We start from the raw sequence: 11,323 nt of genomic DNA on the forward strand, positions 1-11,323 counted from the left end.
ACTATATATAGGCTCTGATCATGTTCTCAGAACACAAAAGCACAAAAGCAAAGATAATAAAAGAACAGAGGACCATAAAAGCACCATTCTTTGTACTAATTCTTATCAGTTGTACTAATTCTTTTGGCTTTATGTGATTCTGTTTGTTACGGACAACCTTGGATCAACAAAAGCACCATTCTCTGATTCTGATTCCCTGCAACTTCAATGGCTCCCAAAAGGGTTCTTCTAATTGCTGGTGACTTTGCTGAGGACTATGAGGTACATCTTCATCTCCTTTCTCTCTTCAATTCCTTATATATAGTAGTAGTAACCTCTCTTTAAACTCAGAAATTGAGTCTTAAAAGTCTTAACTACTTCTTATTCATAATTATAAGTATATACTATGATTTAAGATTTATGATTTTGTAACATAGTATGTACATCAATGTGAAGTTGTCAACTTCAGTTTTTCTCTTAGTGTAACAAAATTTTGATGTTGAAAATGATGGTACTACTTGACACTTTTACTATTGTAGGCCATGGTTCCATTTCAAGCACTGCAAGGCTATGGTGTCGCCGTCGACGCCGTTTGTCCTGGACGGAAGGCCGGTGATTTCTGTGTAACCGCCACTGAACAGATGGCTGGTCATCAGGTCTCTCTGCCATGCTAAAATTCATTTCAATTCTTGATACTTGAATTTTCTAATGGGTTTGGTTTTTGTTACTGAGCATACCATGCTAAAGTTTTCATCTTGGTGATCAAATTTCTTATGGGTTTGTTTTGTTACTGAGCATTGCATGCTAAACTTTTCTTCTTGGCACTTGAATTTTCTGGGTTTCTTTTATTTTCAACATTGGTGCTTAACTTTTTATTTCTTGGTTTTGTATGCTAAATTTTCATGTTGGCACTTGAACTTGTCTGGGTTTAGTTTATTATTATTGAATATTGCATGCAAAAGTTTCCATCTTAGTACTTGATTTCTTTCCCCTTTTTGTACTAGATTATTATTTTCTTGACTTTGCCGTTGAGTTTTACAAGCTAAGGGTATTTTTTTTTTTCATTTTCAGTATTTTCTAATTTTAGAATTTTTTGGAGAAAAAAGGTGAAATGTTGAAAGAGAAAATTTGTGAAGATAAAAAATTTTTAGTATTTTTTGTATAAATATTAAATTGTCTTTAACAAATTCTAAAAAATATGAATATAAACTCTATTGATTCATGTATGTAAATTCTGTAGGTACAAATTATATTCTTCTTATGTGTAAAATTCCTGTAAATATAAATATAAATACAAATTATTATTAACAAGATAATAATATGTATTAGTCTTGTAGCATTGTTTGTATTAAAAACCATACAGTTTTGTTTTCTTTTCAACTTTTTTTTTTCACCAAATAAAAACGCAAACCAAATGGCCCTGAAGTTTTGATCTTTGATGTTGATATTGATGTCCTTGGCACTCAGACTTACTCAGAAACACGCGGTCACAATTTCACTCTGAATGCAACATTTGATGAGGTTGAAGGCTCAAACTATGATGCATTGGTGTTACCTGGTGGCAGAGCACCAGAGTATCTTACTCAGAATGTGCGCGTGGTGGAGTTGGTGAGGGAGTTCAGCACTTCAGGGAAGCCTATTGCTACCTATTGTCACAGCCAGGTGCTTCTTGCAGCCGCCGACGCTCTCAACAACCGGCAGATCACTGCATATGCTCCTGTTGGACCTACATTGATAGCTGCTGGTGCTAATTGGGTTGAACCTCAAAGCTTGGAATCATTTGTGGTGGATGGTAATATCATTTCTTCTGTTTGTTATCTTGCACATGCACAAAGCATTCATCATTTGGTTAAGGCTATGGGAGGGACTATAGCTGCTACTGCCAAGAGAATCCTCCTTCTTTGTGGGGTATGTTTTCACTTGTTTTTTTTTATTATTATTTATGTTGCTAATGGTAGAAAATTAATATGTAAACTGTCTTTTCGGTTCTTAACCATTTATTCGAAATACAAAGTAGCTGTCTAACCATTTAAGTAAATGGTCTAGACAGTCCTGAAACTCCGCCTATGTTACACTTGCGGTACATAGCCGGTCCCAAGCCCGGATAAAGGAGGAGGGTTGTGTTAGGTCTTCGGCAACCAACATAAAAATATAGCCGAACCCCCATGACATGAATCAAAGACATTATTGCGCTAAAGCTAGGTCGTTGCCCGGAAGCAACGCGCCGTATGGCTCGAGTACGGTGTCGAAGCAAGAGCCGCTGCATCGGTGCCCGGATGTAGTGTTAAATGAGCAAGGGTTCTCGCGTTTTCGTGAACGGACGAGGGTAAATAAGCTAGTTCACAAAGGAAAAGATAAAGGTCGAAACGACAGAAGGTTGAGATTTGGGACATGGAACATAGGCACTCTAACAGGAAAGTCCATGGAGGTGGTGGACACCATGACAAGGAGGAAGATTAACATTATGTGCCTACAAGAAACGAAATGGGTTGGTGCAAAGGCTAGGGAGTTGGATACTTCTGGTTTCAAACTTTGGTATACAGGAAAGGTGAAGAATAGGAATGGGGTTGGAATAATTGTGGATAAGCAGTGGAAGAAGGACGTAGTGGATGTCAAGAGGGTGGGAGATCGGATCATCTCTATCAAACTAGTGGTAGAGGGAGGTGCTTTCCATGTGATTAGCGCCTATGCACCGCAAGTGGGTTCAGACGAACAACACAAGATAAGGTTTTGGGAGGATCTAGAGAGTTTGGTTCAAGGCATACCTTTGGGAGATAAGATTTTCTTAGGAGGAGATTTAAATGGCCATGTTGGGAGAGAAGTGACTGGATATGGGAGTATTCACGGAGGCCATGGTTTCGGGGTGATCAATGCCGAAGGTAAAACTATTTTGGACTTTTCCTCAACTTTTGATCTTCTCATCGCAAATACATGTTTTAAAAAGAGAGATGAACATCTTATAACCTATAAGAGTGGCATGACAAGCTCTCAAATCGACTTCTTCTTGTTGAGGAGAGTCGACCGGAAATTTTGCATTAACTGTAAAATTATCCCAGGAGAGAGTTTGACAACACAACATAGGGTGCTCGTCATGGATTTTCGCGTTGAGCAAAAGTTGAGGAAAAGACATTATACGAAGAACCCAAGGACGAGGTGGTGGCGGATGAAAGGTGAGGAACAAAAAAGCTTCCTAAGACGGGTAGGAGAAGAGGCAAAGTGGGATGGGAATGGAAGCGCGGAAGAGATGTGGAGGGAGATGGCAGAAGTTATTAGAAGAACAGCAAAAGAAAGTTTTGGTGAATCTAAAGGAATAGGACCAAGAGACAAGGAGTCCTGGTGGTGGAATGCAAGTATACAAGAAAAGATAAAGATAAAAAGGAAATGCTTTAAAGAGTGGTCTTTATGCCGCAATGCAGATAACTGGGAAAAATATAAGGCGGCTAAGAAAGAGACAAAAGTGGCTGTAAGTGAAGCAAGGACAAGAGCATATGAGGGTCTCTACCAGTCTTTGGGCACGAAAGAAGGAGAAAAATGTATATATAGAATCGCAAAGAGTCGGGAAAGAAGAACGAGAGATTTGGATCAGGTTAAGTGCATAAAGGATAAGGATGGAGAGGTGTTGGCTCAAGAGGAGAAGATTAATGAAAGGTGGAAGAGCTACTTCTACGAGTTATTTAATGAGGGACAAAAGACTCTTCCGAGCCTTGGTCGATTATGCACAAGGGAAGAAGATCAAAACTTTGACTACTATCGAAGGATTCGAGACTTCGAGGTAAAAGAGGCTCTAAAGCAGATGAAAAATGGCAGGGCAGTAGGACCTGATAATATCCCGATTGAGGTTTGGAAGGGTCTTGGAGGAAAAGGCATCAACTGGTTAACCAAGCTTTTTAATGAGATTTTAAGGTCAAAGAAGATGCCTGATGAGTGGAGAAAGAGCACCTTGGTACCTATCTACAAGAATAAGGGGGATATACAAAGTTGCGGAAACTATAGAGGGATTAAGCTTATGAGTCATACTATGAAGTTATGGGAAAGGGTGATAGAACGGAGGTTGAGAAAAGAGACACAAGTAACAGAGAACCAATTTGGATTTATGCCAGGCAGATCTACCACTGAAGCGATATACCTATTAAGAAGGATGATGGAGAGGTATCGTAGTAATAAAAGGGATCTGCACATGGTGTTTATTGATTTGGAAAAAGCGTATGATAGGGTACCAAGGGAGGTCTTATGGAAGGTTTTAGAAAAGAGAAGAGTAAGGATCGCATATATTCGGGCAATCAAAGACATGTATGATGGGGCCACAACTAGTGTGAAGACTCAAGGTGGTGTGACAGAGGAATTCCCTATTGGTATAGGATTACACCAGGGATCATCCTTAAGTCCATACCTTTTCACATTAGTCTTGGAAGTACTCACAGAGCACATCCAAGAGCCTGTGCCATGGTGCATGCTTTTTGCCGATGATATCGTCCTTATGGGAGAGTCAAGGGAAGACCTAAATAAGAAGTTGAAGTTATGGAGAGAAGCTCTAGAAGTGTATGGTCTGCGCATAAGCCGTAACAAGACGGAATATATGGAATGTAAATTCAGTCTGAGAAGGGAAAACTCCAATATAGAGGTGAAGATTGGAGAAAACATCCTACGAAAAGTTAAAAGTTTTAAGTATCTTGGGTGCATCATACAGGATAATGGAGAGATTGAACAGGATGTAAATCACAGGATCCAAGCAGGTTGGTCAAAATGGCGGAGTGCATCTGGTTTTATATGCGACAAAAAAGTGCCTTTAAAACTTAAAGGTAAATTCTATCGCACCGCTATAAGACCGGCTATGCTGTATAGTACGGAGTGTTGGGCGGCTAAAGGGGAGTACGAACATAAGCTGAGTGTGGCAGAGATGAAGATGTTGAGATGGATGAGTGGTCATACGCGATTGGATAAAATAAGGAATGAAGATATAAGGGAGAGAGTTGGAGTAGCACCCATTGTGGAAAAGATGGTTGAATCGCGTCTCAGGTGGTTTGGACATGTGGGAAGGAGACCGATAGAACATCCAGTCAGGAGGGTGGATGAGATGGAAGATGGACAAAGAGCGAAAGGCAGAGGAAGACCTAAGAAGACCATCCGTGAGGTGGTCAAACGAGATCTACATGTAAACGGTCTCTTTGTAGACATGATACATGACAGAGCACAATGGCGTCGTTTGATTCATGTAGCCGACCCCACTTAGTGGGACAAGGCTTTGTTGTTGTTGTTGTTGTTGTTGTTGTCTAGACAGTCCTGACACATCAGCCGTTTACAAGATTGCTTAGACCAATTACTTAAATGATTGAGAATTGATTAAGATTTTCAAATTATGGAAAACTGCTTTTTCCATTGTGTATTTTGGTCAAGGATCGAGAAAGACATTTACTCAAAATTAATTCATGTTTTCAGGGTACATGTTTGAGTAGCAAGTGTGAGGAGTTAGTCACATAACAAAAAAATAAGAGTACATAAGATGAAAGACCTATAAGTTTATGCTGCTTAGAGTGGAATTTAATTAGTACACAATGACATGCATGCCCTTAAATTAAAATTCAGGATTACATGGAGGATTATGAAGTGATGGTTCCCTTTGAAGCCCTTAGAGCTTTAGGATGCCATGTTGATGCTGTTTGCCCCAAGAAGAAATCTGGTGACACCTGCCCAACTGCTATTCATGATTTTGAAGGTTATCAACATTTCACTGAGAAGCCAGGGCATGACTTTGTTCTGAATGCTACCTTCGGCGACGTGGATGCTTCCGGCTAGGACGCGCTTGTCATTCCCGGAGGTAGAGCCGCCGAGTATTTGGCCTTGAATGAGAGTATCATCTCTTGGGTGAAGCATTTTGTTGAAAGCAATAAGCCAATTGCTGCAATCAGCTATGGACAACAGATTTTGGTTGCTGCTAATGTCCTCAAGGTATTATTCATGTATTTATACATGATAGCTAATTTAGTGACTGATTTTTTGTGCAACTTTTAATATATTGCATATATGCCTAGCAAAAAGCACTTGACACATTATTCACTTTCTTACGGATATTGTATATTTTGTTGAAAATACCCCAAACAATTTAAACTACGTATTTATTCTCTAAATTCATTAATCCAAATCAGTATCACATTAATTAGTGTTTAATTTCTCTGAACTCTTGTTTTATCTGCAAGTATCAAGTGACATAACTGACGTGCATTACAATATGATGAGTATATGATATTTTATTTATTATATGGTGACATTATTTCACTTCTTGTTGTAATAATAGGGAAGGAAAGTAACTGCATACCCTGCAATGAAGCTTAATATGGTATTAGCAGGAGCAACATGGATTGAACCAAATCCCATTACACTTTGCATCACTGATGGAAACTTAATTACTGGTGCTTCATGGCTAAGTCACCCTCACTTCATTTCTCACCTCATGGCATTACTTGGTATTAGTGTTTCTTTCTAGTTTAGTAGTTTGCAACGGAATCTATAATAATAAAGTATTCTTGCATGTTAGCCAAATGAGCCTTAGCTCAAGTGCCATTAGGTCCTCCACTATATATAACCAAATAAAAAGAGAAAATAGAAAAGCTTTGTATACATTTGTGTGTGCTATTTCTTTTTCCCGCTAATGGAATATGAGAAATGATTTTTCGTTCACCAAGTTTTCGTGTGAAGAGTTGATATCAATTTTTAGTGGGTGGATAGCGGTGGATATTATTGTGGTGACTAAAGTTGTTAGGTAATTTTGGTAATATTTAAAAATATTTTTTAATTTGAAAAATAAAAGTTAAAAGTGTTGCAAAAACATAAAAAAATATATTATCTTAATTTTATATTACTTAAAAAAAAGTATTGCCAAAATTATATAGTCACAATAACTATTATAATGATGATCATCTTAAATTTTACCTTTTATTGCGTGAGGATTTTGATGTAGTTCTTACTACACTTTAATTCTTGATGTCCGTTTTTAAATTATATTTAGTATTTATAAACAAAGGGTTAACCTCCACTTTAATTCTTGAGATTGATTAGTTGTACTGATTTAATTTTTGATTTTTTAATTGTTACATTTTAGTCACATAGATTGATATATTTTTTGTCACTAAAACTCAACGTTATTAGTAACGTAGTTCAAGTCTTGTCATGCTAGATATATTAAAATAACATTGTACGCGTTTTAGCGCTTGAGGGTTTGAACAATTAGTATTGTTCAAAAGGGAGGAGCGTAACGTTTTAGTATTGTTTAAACCCTCAAACGATGTTATTTAGTATCTTCTTTAACGTCAAAATGCATATGATGTCATTTTAATATATCTAGCGTAATAAGCTTTGAGCCACATCACTAACGACGTTAAGCTCTGACGATAGAAAATATACGAAAGACTATATTGGTGTACTTTTTTAAATTTGGAAGACTGAATTGTAACAACTAAAAAGTTAGAGATTAAGTCAATACAACTCACTAATCTCAAGGACCAAAATAGAGTTTAACTCACAAAAATTGTGTGCCCAAATAATATCATTGATTACTAAGTATTTTGTATAAAAACAATGAAGTATACTCTTCATTAATAATACGGGGTCCAATTTGTTTGACAAGAAAGTAGGTAGAATGTCCATTAGTTTAGATGTCGGGAAGAGTATACAACCTATAACCTTATTTAAACCTAACTCTATTTTTATGTCGTCCACCCTTCTTCTCCCACTCTCCTTCACGCTGTTCATCCTCTCTTTCATCTCCCGCTCCAATAACATTGTTGCACTGCCCCCAATCAGTGCTGATCACTCTCCATCGCAGCAAGAAGCTACATCTCTTCTCGCCGAAGGTGACGACTCCAACCCCCACGATAGGAGCTCCGGAGCGCCATCACTGCGCCGTGCAGCCCGATCCCGCCCCTGAACCGGTGCTGAACATTCTCTCGCAGCCGCAAGGAGTTGCATCCCCCTTGTCGAACTAAACAGCGTTGCGGCAACGCGAGGAGAGATGCTACGTGCACGGAGAGTCGCCCGTGCCAGAGCGAACACAATTGGATGCAGAGGGAAACGATGCAGCGGAGAGAGCAGTTGGGGAAAGACGACGTGGCAAGCGACAGTCAGTTTACGTTAAGGGGCACTTGAAATACCAAAGGGATGATATGGTGTCGCTAGAGGAGAAGTTGCTCTACGGGTTGATTTTTTTAACTAGCACGTGTAATATTAATTTTTCAAAATTCCAAAAATAAAATAACAGTTTCACTAGGTAGATAACAGAGATTGTGAATAATGGGTTGCACTCTCGGCCCATAGAAAGACAAAAAAAAAGTCCATCACAAATTACCTTCTCAAAAATTCTACTTTCACCTTTTACATTTTAACCATCCACCTTCTAACCCTTTTATCGTCTCATACCCTCTCACAAACCCTCATTACGCCATCGTTCCCTCCCTACCAGACAACCTCAGTGCCGTTGAGCTTCTTCTCCATCAAGAACGTCGGTTTAGAATGAAAATAACCATGCACATACCTAGTAAAATGAACATCCAGCAAATTTTATTGTATCTACTTAAATCCAATCTAAATTAAATAAACATCCACCTTAGGATAAAAATAACTATCCACATACCTAGTAAAATAAACATCCAGCAAATTTTATTGTATCTATTTAAATCCAATCCAAATGTTTATTTTTCCTACAAACAGGATATTTTTTCATGCAAATGGAATGTTTATTCTTAATGTGAAACACATCCAGAAAAGGGAAAGAATAAGAAGAAGAGGAGGAGGAGGAGAACCACGACTGCAGAGGGAGCACCACCCAAGAATCGCGAGATAGCCGCATTGGCGCATGAAAAACGCACGCGACGGGATGAACGGATTGATGGCTTCATCGATGGTTCATTCTCCAATGGCTTTTACCGGGAACTATGGGGCCTTGGAATGACAAACCGGCACGACGCAGCAACAACTCTACGAGAAGGCGACGCGACACCGCAGTAACGCCGCCAGGGAAAAGTGGCGTGAAAACAATGACAGCAGCGGATGAGCGGGTGGGTGGGAGGCGCATGCGCTGGAGAGGGAGACGCGTTGGGCTGACTGGCGGAAGTGGAGGCGTGTCGGGCTAAGCGGCAGAGGGAAAGACCGTCGGCATAAACGACGATGTGAGTGGAGGAGAAAAAGGAGTGTTGAGATAGAATGGGAATGTGATGTGATGGTATATTAAAAGGAGGTTATGTTAGACAATCCTAATAAAGTAATTTTAAAATTTTTTCAAATTGACTGAACAAAATAGTTGATTTCCTATATTTTTCTTCGAAACTAACATATTAGGAGCTTATGTTTTGGTTTCCCAAACATTTCGGCCTTCCTGTTGCAGCATCTATTCCTCTCTATCATATACAGGTATCTTTCTTTCTAAATTGGGTTTGTGATAAATTATCTTCTATGATGAGACAGTTCTTTTGAAAAAGTCAAGTTGATGGCAGAGGTCTTTCTCTTATTAATTAGAGGACCGTGGTCACTCCAAAGAAATTTGGTGGCTTGGGCTAGAGATCCTGCGTATGTTAATATATCTTTACTTGGTAAATTGGTTTGGCAACTTTTTCATTGTCAGGACAAGCCTTGGGTTCTATTGAGGGTGAAGTATCTGAGGAATAAGGGAGTTTTAGATGGCCCTGTCCCTTGCAACGCTTCTCATGTTTGGAAGAGTATCTCAAAGGTTTTTGGTGCTCTTAAGGATGCCTTCTCTTGGTGCGTTGGGTCACTTGATCAATCTTTTTGGTTTGACAATTGGAGTATTGAGGGCCCAATTGCTCAAGATGTCCCTTTTATACATATATCTGACTCTGATTTAACTATTAGAGACGTTTGAAAAGATGGTCAATGAAATCTCCATGATGTTTTCTCTAACATTCCAGAAAATATCAAACAGCGTTTGAATGCTTATGATCCGGATTTGAATGCTAGAGAGAGTTCGGGTTAGTCATGGGGTATGGCATCTTCTAGACTCTACCCAGCTAGGAGTGGATACAGTTGGCTAGCCAAAAGAAAGTTTGATTGGAATGAGCGTGATAATTGGTTGTGGGTATGGCGAATGCATATTCCTGAGAAGTACAAGTTCTTGATTTGGCTCAGTCTTCATAACGCTATTTCTTTGGCAGAGTTTCGTTTGGGTCGTGGCTTAGCTTTATCTAGCACTTGTCATCGGTGTTAGAATGGTTCCGAATCCATTCTTCATTGTCTTCGAGAGTGCCCTGGGGCCAAAGAGGTCTGAAACCTTTTAGGCCTGTATTCAGATAACTCAGATTTACGTGATTGGCTCTACAAAAGTGCAAGGAGTGGAGATATTTTTCTTTTTTTTCGATCATCTGATGGATTTGGAGAAGTAGGAATTATGACTTATTTAATATAGATGACTCTTGGAGTGCTAGTAAAGTGGTGAGTTTGATTCGTAATTCAGTAAGGGAGTTCCACACTATTTTCGCTATGCATCAATCTTTATCTCTTCCTTCGCTTTGTTTGCATTGGGTTCCACCTCCAGCTCATTTTGTTAAATTGAATTATGATGCTAGTTGTTTTGCTCCTTTTGGCTATGTTGGTTTTGGTTGTATCATTCGAAATTCTGATGGATGTTGGTTGAAAGGTTGCACTGGAAAAGTCGAAGTGTGCAGTGTTTTTTTTTTTTTTTTGCTGAACTGTATGCGATTTGGAGAGGTTTACTTCTAGTTTGGAATAGTGGATTTTGTGAGGTTATTTGTGAAACAGACTGTTTAAAAGCTCTTTTCTTGATAAACCAATAAATGTTTGGTAAGGATATCTTGAAATTTGGTAAAGCATATATAAGAGATCATGAATTGGAATTGGAGAGTCTCTATTTTTCAATTAAGAGGAATGCAAATAGTTTTGTGTAACTAAAGCAACTGCTTCTAGTGCGAATATTCACTCGAATTGAAATCAACCTTAGAGTGAATTTTAACATTTAATAAATTTAGATATGAATCTAGTCAATTAATTTAGTTTTGTCTCTGTTTTTTCTTTAGCCCAAAAAAAAAACATTTCGGCCTTCCCACATTATGATCGATTTAAGATTTTCATCTCTTTATTATATATCTTCAATCATTTGATTTTCCAGCTCAACTTCCAATTCTTGTTCTTGGATAAGGCTAAGGAATAAAATGTTTCCATAATCTTCGTTAAGGCTCAGAACTATACACTTCCACTAATAAGCTCCATTGAAGTCTTCTTTCCACGCCAACTAACACTTACATCTATAGATAGAGACAATCACAAGTAGTCCACGTGTACAAATCCAAAAAGAGATTTTTTTTTTCAGTGGAAAGTTATAACT

At 38.5% G+C, this 11,323-nt stretch overlaps 1 pseudogene; it reads left to right on the top strand.

Annotated features, from left to right (window-relative positions):
• Positions 1-133: 133 nt before the first annotated feature.
• LOC130941933 (protein DJ-1 homolog D-like) lies at positions 134-6,460 on the top strand (annotated as a pseudogene).
• Positions 6,461-11,323: the final 4,863 nt, after the last annotated feature.

Source organism: Arachis stenosperma, chromosome 7 (assembly GCF_014773155.1).
Source record: "Arachis stenosperma cultivar V10309 chromosome 7, arast.V10309.gnm1.PFL2, whole genome shotgun sequence".
Taxonomy (NCBI): Eukaryota; Viridiplantae; Streptophyta; class Magnoliopsida; order Fabales; family Fabaceae; genus Arachis; species Arachis stenosperma.